At 44.0% G+C, this 18,657-nt stretch overlaps 1 protein-coding gene across 6 annotated transcripts in view; it reads left to right on the top strand.

The window, feature by feature from the left end:
* The first annotated feature begins 135 nt into the window (after nt 1-135).
* Nucleotides 136-18,657, top strand: part of FAM124B (family with sequence similarity 124 member B) — a 33,712-nt gene continuing 15,190 nt past the window's right edge. For 5 of the 6 annotated variants that reach the window (XM_006131396.4, XM_014577687.3, XM_006131395.4 and 2 more), the window contains exons 1-3: nt 136-3,998; nt 9,678-9,709; nt 17,394-17,679. The gene's annotated coding sequence lies outside the window, so the exon portion shown is untranslated. Of the gene's footprint in view, nt 3,999-5,079; nt 5,168-9,677; nt 9,710-17,393; nt 17,680-18,657 lie in introns of all 6 variants that reach the window. The other variant, XM_014577685.3, reaches the window with a different exon arrangement.

Here is an 18,657-nt window from a genome sequence, read left to right as displayed (position 1 = left end):
CGTACAGATAGTTCGGAATAGGCTTCCTATTATCTACTTTGTGCCGCATGTAGCCGTGGGCACGGAGTCCGCGCTAGCGGACATTTAAAAATGGCGGCGCCCGGCAACATGCAAATGAAGCCCGGGAAATTCAAATCCCGGACTTCATTTGCAAGTTCGTATGACTACATTAACCACCCTAGTTCGAACTAGGGTGGTAGTGTAGACATACCCTAAGTGACTAGTCCCTGATCATTTCATCATGGGCTCCAGCTACTATGACATTTCTGATGAATCAGGTTACAGGAGAGGTGGCCACTGCCTGCTAGGCTTCAGTTCATTGCCAGTTTAAAGATTAGCATCAAAACCTTGAGAGAGGCCTGGAAGCACTCACTGTAAAGTGTGGCTCACTGGTGTGTGGTGTGCTCTTTGTCACTCTGCAATAGGCATGTATTATTGAGCTCTTAATTTTGGTTAACAGCTTTTACAATGATCCTGGGCAAGCAGTTGATCAGAATAATCAACATGCTTAGTATATTATGAATTAATACATCATAAGGAGAAAAGATTTTGAGAAACCATGTATATGTAAAGTAATTCATTGTTGGACACTGGGATATGGATTTGTAGCATAATTATTACAATTAGAATGGAATGCCCTGTGGAGCATTTGTAACATCTATGTATATATAAAGAGTTGGTTTGTCATAGGACAGTAAAATGTTACAAATATTTACTCAGTTTGAAAAGTGGCAACAGGTCTGTGGTATATTGTATGTTTAAATACTGTCATATTTGTCTCACTAAATGTTAGGTTTGTGATGCTTTGTGTTTTTTTCACATGAAGATAAGTTGCAGCTTTGGATACATGAGGCTATATACAAGGAACTCAGATTGAAATAGTGAACTTCTAAGAACTCTGAGAACTTTTACTGTTGATATTTATTACTGTAGTATGTATTTTCCCCAGAGAGAAGCATAAGTAGTTAGTGTGAAAACCATTATTTAAATAAGTGACAAATTGCTTTGCATTGATCGCAGTGTTACATAGTACTCAGTGTTATCAGTGATTGACTTCTTGCCCCTAAATCTACAGAAGAGCAGAGCAAGGTAACTCACAAGCACTGTGATATTAGAATGGCACAAACAGTGGTTTTCAATATCTGCTGGGGTAGCGTTTGTTTTCATTTTTCAGGTGCTTGATGGTTGGGGATGGAGCAGGAATGTCATTCCACGTTTCTGCAGTGATCCAAAACAAGTTGGAGGTGATGCAAGTAAGGAACCTCTTATGCGGTGCACCCAGCAAGATCTGAAGGACTGGGATGACAGCTGGCTGCTTGGGAAATGGATTACACCGAGTAAAGAAAGTTATGGATTTAGGATTGGGAGCAATGTGGCTTGTGTGTTTGCTGGGATGAGCAGCACTGTCATGTAGTTTGAACTTCTGATTCATGTTTCTAGAGCTAGCATTACTTTGGAAAGCACAGGCGGAAGTATTTTGGAAGGATGGGGTGTGAGGCTAGGAAGGGAGATGGTCCACAGGAGACTCTCCTCATACAAAGTGGTCAGCATAATAAAATAGTTGGAGGACCATTGATCTGCAGCTTCTGTCCAGTGTATTTAAGAACTTGGTGGACCTAATGCACAAATGTATTTATACTAGCAGACTTATCCTGCATTGCCCAGGTCCTTCAGGGCAAGGGACTGGTAGTGTGGAGGATATAGGAGTCAGGGCAGGGCCTTGAGGATGTGTGGAGGTGCAAGAGTGATGGTTGGGTGAGGAGGGGCTCAGGGTGGGTAGGTCCCATCTGGCCTAGGCCTTTTCTCCCCCTCCCCCTCCGGCTGCCAGGGGCCTTTTCTTCCCCCTCTTCCCTTCCCCCCCCCCCCCCCCCCCAGCCGCCAGGGACCTTTTCTCTCCCCCATCTATGCCCCCTCATGGCTGCAACGGGCTTCCCACCCCGCACCCTTTTGGTGCTACAGCCAAGGGCAAGAGAGGGAGAAAGGTTTGAGGTGGGGGGCTACTCACTTGGTGTGCTAGCAAGCAGGATAGCAGAGCCCCAACCCTTTTGGCCAATCCCTTGGTTGTATGGGGGGATACTTATTAGCTAGGACAGGTAGGAATGGTGTTCCTAGTCTGTGTCAGAGGCTGGAAATGGATGACAGGGGAAATGACCTGTTCTGTTCGTTCCCTCCGCAGCATCTGGCATTGGCCACTGTCAGAAGACAGGATACTGGGCTAGATGAACCTTTGGTCTGACCCAGTATAGTTGTTCTTATGTATAGCTGCCCCCCAGTGGACACTGCAGGAGAGCTCTCCCCTGCAGGCTCGCTGCTTCCAGTGGCCACTCTCATATCACATCCCTCCAAACAGCAGCCTCTCCCTTTGCATGTTATGGAAAACAGTCCTTTTCCTAGGGCTTTTGGTTGTTCTGCACAGCCAAACCCTGACCTTGCTTTAAGTTATGAGAAGAGGAAGCTGACTATCAAATTTGGTGGCCCTAGTTCTTACCATTCTTGAGCAAACAGATTTGCCGGCAGGCACACAGACAGACACACTCTAAAAAACAGATACATTTTGAATCTCTACAAAGCAATTTCACTTTTGCTCTGGCCATGTATCTACTGTGGTAGAAATGATAAAATTAGGTGATACAGCTGTAGATGAAAGCAGCTAGTAGACTTTTAGCTAACACTAAACTCAGCACTGTACCAAATGACTGAGAAAACAGGGATGTATCAGTTCATTGTAAGTGGAGCACACAGTGGTTGACACATAGCAAAACCTATATAGCTGATGTAACCAGTCCAGTCCATTGGTTTAGTAGATGCCCTTAGTTTCTTTGGGAATTGCAAGTTTAGCCATTTTAAACTGGTTACAGAGATATGGTTATATATTTTGTTCTAACCTATTTACTAACCTTTGTTGTATTGATAGCAAGGTGAGCCAAATTTGGTGGTCCTTGTTTATAAGCAACTTCATTTCTTCCAAAGGCCTCTTACTGGAGCGACAATTTGGACTAGTCTTGAGTCCTTGATGTTAATGACATTTAATGCTATTAGTGAAACAAAAGTTTGTTCGTCTATTTCTAGTGACAGAGAAGGACCATATAGCCAAACTTGTTGCAGTGATGTTTTTATTGTTGATGCTTTGTTAATTTAAATTAAATCTACTATATATATTTTAGAGAGTTTGTCTGATCAAAAACTCCTCCAAAACATTAAGAGCCAGGACCACCAAATTCAGTATACAGCTTCCTCTTATCATAAGAAAGCTGGATTGAAAGCTGGTCTCTCTAACAGAAGTCGGTCCAATAAAAGCTATTACCTCATTCAACTTCTCTCTCTACTGTCCTAGGACTGACATGGCTAAAACTGCCTTGCATCCAGATAAAGAATGTCAGCTAGCGCTACTTAAAGTTAGGAAAGGTTAAATGAATGGGTAGCCGTCTTTAATACGGCATGAGAGCTGGAAAGGAAGAGGAACTATTACACTGGGCCAGGCTGCTCTGCAAGTGGTCTGTGGCTCACTGCTGGGCCATATCCTGCCGTTAGGGAGTCTGTTTTGGAGCTAGGGAAGAGATTGTTTAAGGGCAGAAATGCTGCTTCCTCTCTGACCTCTCTCCCTTCCCCTCTTCCCCCCCAATCTCCCCTTCCTGAGGCTTATAAATTGACTGTAAAATGTCCTTGGTTTGGCTGCAATGTTTTATGTCTCAAGTAGCTCCTCTGCCTCTTCCCCCTGGGTAAGTCACACAACCCTTTCCTGTTCTCTCCCTGCAGATATCTGCAGCAGCTGTCCCAGACTAGGATTTATTCTCTAGGCCCGGGCTTCTAGCTAGCAGCTGCTGGCTAGGGCAGGGGAGGAGCCAGTGGAGAGGAGGGAGGTGTGCGATACAGCAGGCTGGAGTGTGACTAGCAATTTGGAGTGGGGGTAGCGAGGGTCTTGCTGGCTCAGAGCACTGCAGCGAGAACTGCTTTGAAAGAACATGCTCCTGCTGCAGCATGAGGGCGAATGCTGCAGGGTAGGTGGGGTTGCTGCTGTTTCTGGGGAACTGTGTGGACGGGTAAACTGGTTGCTAAGGGGTTTGTAGTTAGGTATCTAGGTGGCAGAGCTCAGGCAGTCCTTTCTCTCTGACACTCACTCCTGCTGGTGTAGCTTTACATAACATGAGAATGGACATGCTTGGTCAGACTGTCTAGCCCAGTGTCCTGCCTTCTGACAGTGTCTGGTGCCAAGGGCTTCAAAGGGGCTGTACAGAACAGGGGAATTACCTACTGATCCATCCCCTGTGGTCTAGTCCCAGCTTCTGGCAAGCAGAGGTTTGGAAGTGGGCAGAGATGAGTACCTTGTACGCAGTATTGGAACAATGATTTCATGCAAGTGTGAATTTAATTCTCTCGGTACTTAAATGTCTTTCTTTGCAGAGGGGTGGGGTCAAGTGGGTGCTAGGTAGAACTAGGGAAGGGGGGGACAGATGCAGAACTGGATGTGGGGTGGAGTCTTTGTACTAATGGAACTGATTTCTAAAGCTTCCCCAGCCTCTCCCATTGCTAAAACCTGAGAGTGGGTAGGAGGAATGGAATCTGAGTCAGTAAGTTCTTCTTGCCTTGTTCTGTAGAGGGCCATGTTCACTTATGGTGCTCTGTAAAGTGACGACTGGGCAGGGGAATGAGAATTATTAGAACTCTCCAATTACTAAAGCTAATAAGAGTCTGGTGCCTGGCGCTGTCTCTGAATTGATCACAAAACATTCACAGACCAAGTCCTAGCCCAGCCTGTGAACCTTGTGTGGGGTGGGAGTGTATGTGTATGTATCTCCTCCCTCCACAAGCCCCATTGAAACTGCTTCTCATGGGAGAAATCCTAGCACACACAAGATCTTTCTAAATTTCTTCAGGCTTTACTTTTAAATCAACACGAAATACTTGTTTTTTGTTCTGTATTTTTAAAAATCAACTATTTTCTCTGTTCCACCCTTTCTCTAATACTTCAAAATGCAGGGACATTTTTTGCTGTTGTGGAAAAATTTGTCAGATCAACTAACTGTCTCAGAACCTGTAACAGGTTACCTTGGTAACTTGTTTATTCATTATCTTTCTTAGGTATTTGAAAAATGTGTCCTTTAAACTTGCGTTGAGCTTCGCTCCTCTCAGCCCAGCGCTGAGATGTGAGCAGCCCTACAATCTGCAGGTAAATGTAAAAACAAGGGATACAGCTCCTCGCTGATTTTTGTCATCCCTCTGGTTGTGAAAATGAGTTATGTATTGGAAGCCAGTGAAATAAATTAGTTTGCTTGTTTCTGCTCTCGCTGATGTCAAGTGCATAGTGTGGATTTGATTAATCCAATCAAAAATAAAGTCTGTGTTTTTGGAAGAAGTAAGTTTTGTGGTTCGACAGCAAAGCCAACAGGGGAGAGAACTTTATTATTCATGTGTTAAATTAGCAAATTATAAAGCACTGATTGCAACACAATGTAGCTGATGCTGAATACGTATACAATCTTTGATAGTAGGGGGTCACAAATGAAATTAATACTCAGCAGTTTTAAAACAAACAAAAGGAAGTTTGGGGTTTGCTTGTTTTTTCGCACCATGTACAGTCAACCTGTGGAAATCCTTGCCAGAGGATGTTGTGAAGAACTACTTACCTAATTCAAAAAGCAACTAGATAAGTTCATGGAGGTTAGGTCCATCAATGGCTATAAGCCAGGATAGACAAGGATGGTGTCCCTAGCCTCTATTGGCCAGAACTGGGAATGAGCTACAAGGGATAGCTAACTTGATTAACTGTTCTATTCATTCCCACTGGGGGACCTGGCATTTGCCAGTGTTGGAAGACAGGATATTGGGCTAGATGGACCTTTGGTCTGACCCTGTGTGTCCATTCTTATGCTACTTGCTACACAGTTGCAGAATGGGATATTTCTGGGGCTAAACCCTCTTAATCTATTGAATCAGAGACCTTCTTATACAAATGGCATTTATTAAAGAAAGTAACTAAAACTAGAGACCCAAACAGGTTTCCACAAAACTTCAGTTCCCACTTTGTTTACCAGCCACCATGCTTGTAAACTCTGTCCAGCACACAGAGATATCTATCACCTGAATAATATACTGCAAATAGACATTGCATTTCAAACCCTCTCCTCTATGAGTGCAGGAAGCCCTGTCTTCCATCTTTAGGAAGAGGAGAGGAAGGATTTTGAGAGCTTGTGCAGGAACAGCAGAACTCTGCTCTCAAGCAGCTATTGCTGAGGCTGACCAATAGCTCCTTGGGGATGAGATCAGTGTATCCAGCCCTCAGGCTAGAGTAGTGGCTTCAGAGATGTTCCATTCTTGCTCTATGGCCAGGTGAAAAGATCTCTGGCCCAGATGTATGGAAACAAGATTTAAAAGTAATCAAAAAAGAATATGATCCCTCATTCCTGCACCCACATGTGTGTGTGGACTTAAAGTTGCTCATACCAATATAGACTCAGGTCTGAGTCTGAGCAACGTACACAGTAGGACTCTAATCATCCTAAGGTTGACAAGTATCAGAGGGGTAGCCATGTTAGTCTAAATCTGCAAGAACGAGAAGTCCTGTGGCACCTTATAAACTAACAGATTTATTGGAGCATACATCTGACAAACTTGGTCTTTGCCTACGAAAGCTAATGCTCCAATAAATCTGTTAGTCTATAAGGTGCCACAGGACTTCTAGTTGTGTATCCTAAGGTTGTTGCCCATAAAATGTGCTGAGGGAGCCAAGGACATATTTGTTTCATTCCAGAGGAAGCAAGTAATTATTACATGTTGACTGCAATAATGGGCTCTTCCTCTGAGGAAGGCATTGGCCAATAAAGGATGTGAACTTCTGTGAGGTTATTTTTCAGGAACTGCAATGTTTCACAACGGGCTTCTATTAAAATGCTCATATTCAGCTTATGTCCCCCTCTCATCAACCCTGTGCCCTAAGACAGGGAAGGGGAGCTGTGGGTGAATAGGATGACTGCATTGGCTACAACTGGGCCCCCTCTCTTCAGTGGAACAATGTTTCTAGTGCTGTGGACATTGCCAGGGTCATGCTGACTTATTTTCTTCCAGTAAAGGGAAGGTGGCCTTTCCTGTTGGGAGCATATGATCAACCTTTGTTTCCTCCCATCCATGCTAGTTTCTTCTTGCTAAAACCCAAAGTAATGTGCAGCCATATCCCTTGGGAATACCTTCTGAGGGGCACATTGTACCTCACCTAAGTGACAATGATGACACTTTTTCATTATTTGTATTGCAATAGTGCCTAAAGGGCCCAATCAGGAACTAAGGCCCCATTGTGTTAGGCACTATCCACACGTAATAAAAAGAGGGTCCCAGCTCCCTGCTGCTTATAATCTTAGCATCTGGATAAGGCATCAAGAAATTACAACTAAATGGAGGTAAGGAAAGGCTAAGAGTAAAATGTTCAGGCTTAGTGTAATGAGCAAGAGTTGGAGCACACCTCCAGCTTAGTCATCGTCCAGTAGAAATCCCGACAGAAGTGAAATAAACTTCCCCAGGCCTGCTCTGATTTACAGAACAAGTGTGCTAGCTTCCGAGTTACACTATATGCACTTACTAATAGAATTCAAGACCAAAACTGAGTTGCTCGCATCCGTTTTTTATTAGTTGATGTTATTTCTCGTGAGTTTGTCAATCAGGACAGTGAGTAATCAGACACCTGCTCTTCAGCCATAATTACTGTAAAGGAATTGGCAAGCTGTGTTCTCTGTGTTTGTCAAGCTTATTAATCACATCAGCTGAAGCATTTGATTCCTGCCTAACAACTTTCCATGACCTTGCTCCATGCTTCCCCAGTTTCTCCACTATCCTGTAATTTGTTGCTAGCCCAGTTCTACCTTTAGATACATGAACACAGCTCTCACTAACTCCAGTGGGAGCAATGCTGTCCAGGTAGCTTAAGTGTGGCAGTCTGAGAAGTTAGAAATTGCCCACCAATCTGCCTTAAAATTCATGTGTGTGAAGAGAAACATGTTTCAGGGGATCAGTTGGACTAGATTAGAATTAAGTCTCCCCCAAGTATGGTCAAACTTGTAGGAGGATAGAAAAGTTACAAAAGGGGTTTCTTTGCTGGGGGACTGGATTCGTGCAGCAAGCTCTGCAAATCCATCCCTGTCCCTCCATTCAAAGGCAGTTACATAGATCATGTTGGAGCATTGTTCTTCCCTGCCAGCTCTGGGGAACTCATCGCTGTGTACAGCACCCTGGCAATACGACTCCAATGGAGTCATGTTTTAAAGGTTTCATTCACTGAGGGCAGCCCCTGGTCCCATCCGTGAGGGGACATTTTGCTGGGAAAAGGGTGGCTGTCAAAAGTTAATACAGCCTGTGAATGGAGGATGATTATATGTTTAAAGCATTGAACTAGGACTCAGAAGTCTGGGAATCCATTCCTGTCTCTGCTGCTGATTTCTGTGTAATCTTATTCAAGTCACCTTATTTCTCTGTGACTCAGTTTGCTATCTGTAAACAGGGTTAGTTGTACTTCCTTAGCTACAAGGGGCATTGGGAAAGGGGTGCTCAGCTCACTGGGGGATGTATAAGTATTTTGCAGTAGAGTGTGTACTAGGTACCAGGCTGGGGTCAAGGGAAGTAGTGCCACTGAGGCATCTGACACTCTTGTCACCCTTAAATTGAGGAATGATTTACACAGAGGAATTATTCTAAGTGACTGATCTCCCTCGCAGCAGTTCTGTGGAAGTGTTTTACATTAACTTTCCAGTCTAAATAGTGTCCTTTCTCGGCTTCCAATCATAAACTCAGAAAGAGAGAGAGTGAGAGAGAGCGAGACTAATATTGGTGGAGAAATATAGGTGGATATTTTGTGTAATGTGCTGTCCCCTGAAAATCTGTTTTACTGAACCCACTTGTGTAATATTTAATATTTTAGTGTTAGGAAATGAGTAGTAAGAGAGGTTAAGTTACTTAAAACATCAGAGCAAGTTGGTGGTAGACTGGAAATAGAATCTAGGAGTTCTAGATCTGTCTTATGGTTTCACTACAGGACATGCTGCCCTGTTTAATTATTATTATTATTATTTTATTATATATTCATTCGCTGACCTTATTTCTTACCATTCTTTAGCAGGTCATGAGTAAGAGATTTTGAAACTCCATAAAAAGTGTTCATGTTAATTGATTTAATGGGTGGCGATTATTTCCATCTGCTGTGACTTTCTCCCCTTTATGAAATTACAAGGTAACCATTCTGATGCAAAGCACAGAGCTGTATTGGCAGAAAACACTATTTTTGAGATGTGTAATGAACTTGGACCAGGATTAGGGAAGTGAAAGGAAGAGATGACAACAGACCTTGCAAATGGAGTCCAACTAAAACTGGTTGGAGTGTTTCAGGCTCAGTGCATTCCAACAGGTCATCTGGAGCAGTACAATATGCCTGCAGTCCAGAAGTTTCAGACTGTAGAAAGCTTCAGAAAGAAACATTTGACACTGAAGGCAGACTTTACTTTTCAAAATAAAATATTGCAGGAAAAATGGAAAGCAGGCAAAACTAGTGGTATCTTAAGAGTGTATAATGCAAGTGATTAACTTTAATAGTAGAGAGAACTGACTCATGCAGCTATAATTCATAATTTGAAGAAGGTTTTAATTTCAAACACAGTATTGGACAAAATTAGCACTGACACTTAATTTTGTTTTCACAGATCTCATTGCTGTGGAATGTCATCAACCTGCTGTAAGTAACTTTCCTCTCTAGTCAGTGTATTTGTTTATTGAATATATTTAAAACAAGGAGGAGAAAGCGATCAGTGCACAGAGGATCATACTAAAATACTTCTTCCAAGGTGAACTTTTTGGGAATCTTGCTCTATGTCCTTGGGCTGAGGACTGCACCATACCAAAGTTCAGTATACATATGGCTGTAATGCTAGCAATGAAACAAATACCATTTAAGTCTTCTGATGTGCTTTAATGTATGGGTCCAATCCTCAATTGTACAAACCATCTATTGGAAACAAAGTAAATTCAGCACAAGCCAGAACTGCACAATTTAGCTGTGGATTCCTACCAGAGAGGAATCTGTGTGTTAATAATTCCTCAGAAGGAATGTGTTAGTAGGAGAGCTGGTAATTAGTGTTCAGAAAACTGGCAAAACTTCCCCAAAAAATGAATACAACTTCTCCAACTCTGAGGTCATCTTGATTCAAATCTGCTAACAATATCTGAATAGAAACCAATGTGAAGAATTAGGGTTTGATTCTCCATTACTTTGCAACTTGCTTAGTATTTCAAAGGGCAAAGTGGGTGCAAAATACCAACCTGAATAACAGGAGCAATGTTTTAAATTCAGTGCTTGCAAGTGAAAATGAACCCAGAAAGTACAGGCCAACAGAGATCCAAACCCTAAGTTTTTACTAAGGGTTTGGAAGCATCCGGTAAATTCTTACATTATTGTGCTGCTGTGCTTTGTGCATTCAGCTCACTACTTTTAATGAGAATTGTGTAGAATTTGGCATATACCCTAGGAATGGTAACATCTTCTCTTTGCCATTATCTTCACTATGGTAGTTTCTTCCTCGTTTTTAATCACGATGATGTAATATTCGCATTACAGTAGCACCCATGGGCCCCCAACCATGACCCCTTTGTGGGAGGTGCTCTATGAAGAGAAGGGTAGCCATGGTTCCTACACAAAGCCGTTTACTGCTTGCCATTGTGTTGTCCATCCAATCTGAATTTCTTTGCTTTTACAGCATTTGACATTAGGCCAACTCTTTAAGGGTCAGCAAGAAATAGTGGCAGAGGGAATAATGCAGTGCCAGCCCAGCTGTGTTGTAAATTATCTATTGAGCAGGCTGCCAGACTCTCCTTTGCACTTGGACAAAATGTGTAATTAGTTATACACAGTCACAAGTGCAGCATAAAGCAAGATCTGGCTGCTTTGCACATATGTTTTCTAGTATGTGGAGTGTCTAATGCTTGCACAGGGTTCCTGGGATCAGGCCAATCATCCTGAGTCAGGAGCCCAACTGGTAAAAATGGTTAATTCTCACACGGTCGGCTGGGCAGAGGTAGTGAACTCCAGGGTTCTGAGTTTAGAATGTCTACCTAGCAGGAAGCAAGCTACTCCACATGTTTTGCACAGCGGTATAATATATTGGCCCAGTTCCTCCATCAAAAGTTGGAAGATCCCTGTCACGAGGGATTACTTACCTGTAGGACAGCCAAGTGTCTGGTTTTTGCCCCAAAAGTCTGGTAGAAAAGAGGACCTCACTGTCCAGTCAGTAGTACTGACCGGACACCAGAAGTCTAGTTACCTGAATAACCGTCCTCAATCGGCTTCCATTCCACTGCCGAGAGGGTGGGAAGAGCAGCTCTGCTGGGCCTGGAGGAGCCCTGAGGTACTGGTAGCTCTGGGATCCTGAATTGTGCTGGATTTGAGGAGCTGGCTGGGCTCGCTGCAATGGGATCATTCTGTGTTGTTTGTGCCTCTCCCCTGAGGTGCTGTCCTAAGTTCTGTCTAGGGCGCGTGCCTGGCTGGGTGTGCACAAAGAATTTGAAGCTCTCCCACCTCCTCAGCAGAGCCACACAGCAGCACTCACCTTCCTGGAAGGGAAGCTGCTGGTGGTGGACTTAATGGGAGAGTGGAGGGCCCACCAGGAGCCAGCTCTAGCCCTTCCACAGGGTTGGAGCTGTGGCTAGGCTGTCTGATTGCTCCCTGGGCAGGCCATGTGGCGGCTGCCCAAAGCTTGGAGCCAGGCTGTGGTATGGCTGCTCCTGAGGCTGGGGCTGCATCTCTCCGTTAGAGCCACTTGCACCCCAGCCCTCTGCTCTCCCCTCCCCCCACACTCCCCACATGTCACTGTCCCACCCCCAGCACCTCACTTCCTGCAAGCCCTGGGCACTGGCGGCAGCTTCCCTCTGCCCCAGGTGGGGGCTAACTGTCATCCCTGCGAGGAGCAGCCTGGACCAGTCCCTGCCCTGCACACAGGCTGCCCAGGAGCAGCGCTCTCTGGGGTGGGGCACATCTCATCTTCTCCCCATGAGATGGGGGGTGCTACCTGGGAGCAGGGCTTGGGGTCTGTTCTCTAGGAGAGTCTCTTGGGGAGCAGTGCCACTGGTGGGTGCCACAGTGATACACACCCAAACAAATGCACACGGCCTCATTGCTGGCGCACAAGACAAAACTTGCTCTGCTCATGGATGGAAAATCTTAGCGGGAACACTGGTGCTTTCTCTCCTCGTGCCCAATCTACGGAGCCTGGCTCCCCCTCTCCTGTGCTGTCCCAGTCACTTCCTCCCACCCTTGGAGTGCAGCTTCCTTTTGGATATCCTGCTCCAGTCACCCCTACACCGGTACAGCCCTGCTCAACTGCCAGAGGAAGGGAGGTGAAGAAAACCGTGAGTGACTGGAGTGATGAGAGGGGCAGGAAGAGGATCGGGGGGCAGGGCCTTGGTGGGGGGAAGAAACCAAAGGGTGGCAGGGGAGGTTCCAGCCCTCATTGTCTGGTTTACACAAATTAGAAAGTAGGTAGGGTGGCCAATCTGGCTCCTATGCCTCACACCCATCTCACTGCAACTCTTGGTGTAGAGTCTGTCAGGGGAGTGTGACTGGAGCCCTGCTGCAGGCCATCATTGCTGATGGAAGTGCTGGCCCCAGGGTCAATCGGCACAGCTCGAGCTAGTCCAGAGAATGTTCTCAAACGTGCTAAGAGCAGCTTCGAACTGGTCCGTCGGTCAGGGAACGCTGGTGGGCTCCACTGTATGCAATCTATACGAGGAAGTAGTTCATAAATTGTAATGCCGTAGGGGACACTGGTATTTTTACCTAGGACTGAATCAAGGCTGTGGCACTCTTGATATTCACTTAGGACTTCAGCTTCGGAGACCCCCTGATGATGACCAGAATCTTTGCTTTCATTTTAACAACAAAGTTCATCATGCCCTTATCCATTCAAAGAAACACTTGGAAATGTGATTGAAGTGTAACCAATGCAATGATGTCTGCCTGAGTTTCCAGAAGCCTGAAAGAATTGCTTTGAGAGGACTGAACTGCCCCATTCATCTTGAAAGGATAATAACTTTGAAACCTGGTGCTCTAAGAGAAAGAGATGCCGTGTGCAGGCAGTCTAGTTAGCACTTCTGGGCTGGTATGAACGGGACTACACAGAGTTATTTGCCTGGGCGGATCACAGCAGAGGAGCAGTGGTGAGGTTCCAGCCTGTGCTAAAAGGAGTCATGGTGGACTGCCTAGCAGATGGCATTTGTGTGAGTGCCACAAGAAGGGACAAGGCCCAGTCTTGACTTGAATTTGGGTCTTGGGAAAGGAAAAGGGCAGTTATTTGGCAAGCTGCAGTTGCTTAATTTGGGCCCTATTATTATGTAGTTCTTTCCAAACCTTTCTGTAGTGTCATGTGCTAAATTCCAGTGGGTTTTTTGTGTCTGCTGGAAAAGCCATTGTAGGACTCTGCAAGTCACTCCCCCAGGTGCTAATATTCAATGTGTATCTTGTGTTTCCTGGTTAGAAGCTGCCCCTTTTAAAATCCCCCTATAGTATCCTCTGTTGTGATGTTGCCTGATAAGTTATTTATTGCCAAGATCTTAAACTCCCACATAACACAAGATCCATGCCTAGTTTTTTTTCCCTTTTAGAATGGTAGGTCTATTGTTCACTGTCAGAAGGAATTGCCCTTGAGTCTCAGGTAGCCCCACTGCACCACCACCCAGGAGCCACCTGTGGTAAGCAATGTCCAGCTGGAGACTGCATCCTGAACCCCTGCTCCAGTCATAAACCACCTCCTGCACCCCAAGCTCCTGCTCTAGCCATGAGTCCCCCTATGCCCACATTTCCTTAAAAAGGTTGGAGATCCCTGATTTAGATTGATTGGAGAGCTCGCCATCTCCTGGTATTCTCATTAACACTTTCAGGGTGCTGTTTGCTTCAGCATCCGTTTATTGGCCTCTTCCAGAGGGAGGAAGAGTTCTGTGTGGGCCAATAAAATACATTTACCTCATCTACCTTGTCACTTTCATTGGCTTTTTAAGCATTTCTCTGTGAATTACCTTCAATGGAGTTAAACTGTGTCTAATTGAATTGATGAAATCCTGCATCCTACTATTTGACTTAGAGCTAGTTTGTTCCTCGAAGATTTTAAATTGCAGAATGATTTCTGTAAGTTCCCAAAGCTAAAATTTTCAAACATAAGGGAGTGCCTGCAGGTAGGCCCCTAAATCCATATTTAGGCAGTCTTAGTTTAAGAGATACTGATCACTCTCGGCTCCAGCTGGTTTCAGTCAGAGAAGTAAGAAGCAGATGTTTAAAATCTCTGCAAATCAAACCATTATTTAGGTGCTTAGATATGGATGTAAGTGTTTTGATTGCAATCCTGCCAGTGGATATGCTCAGTGCTTAGGCCAGCACTGAACCTATTGCCATCAGTGTGAGGCATAAAGATCTGCACTGGACCAAACAATTTGAAAATCTAACAGAAGCTCAGTTCCCATTTAGACACCAAATGAAGGCAGTGAGATTTCCAAACTGCTCTCATTCAGGATTCCCATTGTTTTCAGCTGGGAATGTGAGTGGGGATTCCCCATTCTTAATGGTTGCTCCAGAGTACTTGTGAAAATCTGACTATTGGGGCTAATGGAATTAATTTGTTTCTGCGAGAGAAATGTTCTGAACAGGTTACAATAGCCTGGTATAATTTTATTGTTTTATTTTTTCTCTGCATAGGAACAAAAGCCTTTATTTCCCAATCAATGAATAGCTGCTGAACACGGAGTTCTTCTTCATACTATTAACTCCTCCCCCACCAATAGTCAGTCTGGAACTGATATGGCAGTTCCCTTACAAATGTCCTTCATCTGTACTAAAGATGCATTATAATAATAGCAATACCACCTTACTCTGACATAGCACTCTTTATGTATAGCTCTCAAAGCAAATTACCAAAAAGATCATTGCCATTTTACAGGTGGGGAAACTGAGGCACAGAGCAGGGATGCGATATGCCCTCAAGCACTTAGCAGGTCTGTGGAAGAGCTGGGAATAGAATCCTGGTCTCTTGAATCACTTTCAATTGCTCGGTTCACACCACCACACTGCTTACTGTATTGTTGCGTTAAGAGAACAACAACTGGATGAAATTTTTTGAATGAGATATTTCACTAAAGAATGCGGGGGTCTTATTTATTTAAATAATTTAGTGGAAAATTTTGACTTTTTGAGGTGTTTCTTTTTTTTGTGATTTTTGGATGATATATTAAAGATTTTATTACGAATATCAAAAGTATTAAAGATTTTGTGTCCTTTACTAATAAAGGGGCTTAAAGAAAATGAAAATATTGATTAAAAGTCGTGAATATATTTTTTAAAAAATGAAAGGGCCTTACTGGAACTCTACAAAATGGAAAAAAATCTGAAACTTCAAATTTTTTTGGATTTTTTTTTTTTTTTTTTTTTTAAATTCAACCACCTCTAGGTGGAAGGTGTTTTTCCCTCGGACTCAGGTTTCCTCACGCTCACCTGTTTAAGCTTCAACAAGACTGATTTACTGTCTAGTAGTTTATAGGTTTTAGGTACTTAACCTTTGATTAAAAAAAAGTTAAGAAATCTTGGAGCTGGTTTAAGACTATCTTTCTGAAAAGGCCCCTCATCTTTCAGATAACATAAACCAGAATTCTTCAGAGCTCGTATATAAAATGGGAATGAAAACTGCTTTGATCAGTCTTCTAACGATTTGCCTACTTATGGCTACGATCAGGCTAGCACGTACTTTATAGTTACTCCTGCTTTGTTACTCGTAAAAGGCTAAAATGGGCAAATCACATTTTGCACCTTTAAAAAGTCATACAATGTGACCCCTCAGACCTGAGATCTGGGATTTTGAGCTGCTGGAAGCTGGTGCACATGAAATTTAGCATTCAGTCAGGACATAATAATTTGCTGGTGCTTGTGAGTACAGGAGTTCCCACAGAGTGTTTCTGCAAGTTCCCTGGGTGGCTTTCCACCATTCCTGCATCTTGAGGGTTTGGAAAGTGCATGTCAAGTGAGTAGTTCATTCGAAGAACTACAGAAATTTCTTCTTCACTTACTCCTTTCATGAAATTTTCACTTGGATATAGTTGATTGACTCTGAGAGGGGCAACTTTACGACTATGGCATCTGCAAAACCACACACATCCTGCTGTCTGAAAACATCTAGTAGTGGGGAGAGGGATTGATTCATTCACTGAGCTACAAACATTTTTTGTTCCTTTACGGCTCTTCAATCTAGCCACCATGTCTTATGCATTTAATAAAACAGCAGCTGATGAGTGGGAGGGCACAGCAGCATGGCTTATCAAAACTGTAGATGCCTAACAAAACCAGTCCTGCCAAGTGCAGGTGTGAGGCTCTCTCCTACCTCTCTCTCTAATGGCCTACCCCTTTATTTCTATAGAATTAGTTTGTTCTTGAGGGGCCTGGTACAAGCATATCAACAGAAACTCTCACTGATTACAGTGGGATTTGGATCAGACCTCGCAAGATAATTATGAGGTCTGTACTCACCTCGTCCTCCATCTGGATAGTGGATTTTCTTTTTTGAACTGATTACTCAGACAGAATCTTTCCAGGCTGAAAAGATGGAAATATTGCCTCCCCACTGAAGCCAACAGGGGACTATCGAGTTTTGATGTCAACACACAGTTTCTTTCCAGTCTCTTTTCTGTCTCTTACACTGTCTTTGCTGGTGGGGAGTTTGTCAATTTTAGTGTTCCCTAGTGTGATAGGATGGGAGAGGAAATGCTCTGACTATTCTGCAGGTTTTATAGTCTGAGGCACCAGAATCTGCATGAGCAGCTCCCATTGACTTACAGGGATATACCCACACTGTGTGGGGAACTGGGAAACTTTTTATGACTTGTTGCTTCCTCTCCTCTTGCATACCTACTGGGTGTGAAGGGTTGTTTTGAAATAAGGCAAGCCACATAGTGTCTGGAGAAAATAATCACACATCAAGAATTAAAATCCCTGGGTGAAGGTGATTTATGCAAATCCCTAGCCATGTAAACATGGCCCCAGAAGTATTATACCCATGGAACCTGAGTTTGTCAGATTCAAGAGGCCCAACAAAGCAAAGAACTGAGAATTGTATTAAGTGATAAACCTGGTATATGGAGGAGTCACTCTTAACCAGATCCAAGAACTGAAACATCAGTATGTCAAAGGAGATAAAGAATCTGCCAAAGGAGTTTGAAGGGCTTTGAAACTGGCCAGGATATCCATGAGAAAATGGGTGACGTGGTAAAGCAGGATGCACATAAGCGGCTTGTTGTTGTCAAGACTTTTTTTTCCTGTAATGCTTATGTTCTAAATAAGTGTTTTTGCTTTATGAAGGCTGGCTGGTCACTGGCTAACCCTGTCGTTCTTCCAGGGAGAACAACAAGATGTCAGGTACTAAACTGCAGTCAAACTCGCTATGGTGATCAGGGTAATTTGCAGGAGGAAATTGCAGCCTAAATCCCTGATCTGGACGAAAAGGGATGCAGGAGCCTACACCAAGAAAGGTGATGGCGAGAGGCCTGAATGTGGTGCCCTCAAGGAGATCATCATAAAGGGATCAGAGTGGCGGTTACCTCAGGAGCTGTGACATGCTTACCAGAGACCAGAATGTAGCCCTCAGCTGATCATTGCTCAAATCTGAAGGAGCCAGAAGCAGGGTAAGTGAATGATACCCCTTTAATTTTAAATGTATTAAAGTAACTATATTCCTATAGCATGAAATACGCAGCAAGCTCCATGTCCTGCTAGTGCACAAGTAACTGTTGGGACCACCATTGTATTATCCTTTCCAACAGTTTGTCAGAGAATGCTTCCTCTTGGGTTTGCCCTGACACTGACATACTTGGGGGATTGCAGTAGGATAAAACAAAAGACCTTTCCGGCCACGGCCACATGGGAGTTTGTGCTGTCCTTGCCAAGGAAAGGATAAAAGCATTAGAATTCTTTAATTTCAGAAAAGCTGACAGGAAGTAGCTTCCGCTGATTTAAATGCCCCCTAGACTCAGTATTTTGACTATTGTTAGTCATTTTCTTCCGAAATACAGACATTCGTTTAATTTTATATTGTCTCAACAACCCGGATCTTCCTTTACAGAGCTGATGCAAACAAAAGGAAAACAAAGGTTGTTTCCAATCACAGATTGTGAAAGGGCTAGTGACCACAGCTCATATTCTCTGAAATCAGTCCCTATCAATCTCCTCCAGAGAAAACTCACATAAACTGTGTTACTGTGGCTTTCTTGCCTTCAAAATATTTAAATAGCAGCAGAGTATTTGAACAGGAGAACCAAACAGGAAATAGGGTTGCCAGGTGTCCGGTTTTGAACCAGACAGTCCAGTATTTGAGCTTTCTGTCCGAGAAACAAATTGAGAAAAAAACGGACATATAAATGTCTGGTATTTTCTAATTTTTATTATTATCATGAGTATCAGGTCATAGTTGCATGCTGCCTGGCTCATAGACATGCTCACGCTGCGCAACTACACAGTATAGAGGAGAAGGTCGGGGCGGAGCCAGTGGAGCCGGGGCAGGATGGAATCCCCGGAGCTGGACTCGCCCATGCTCCCCGCCAGGACCGTGCGCGGGATGGGCAGCACCACAGGATCTGCGTGCACCCGGGCCAGCCCCATTCCCC

This window comes from Pelodiscus sinensis, chromosome 10, assembly GCF_049634645.1.
Source record: "Pelodiscus sinensis isolate JC-2024 chromosome 10, ASM4963464v1, whole genome shotgun sequence".
Taxonomy (NCBI): domain Eukaryota; kingdom Metazoa; phylum Chordata; order Testudines; family Trionychidae; genus Pelodiscus; species Pelodiscus sinensis.
This window is presented reverse-complemented; position numbering and strand designations above follow the sequence as displayed.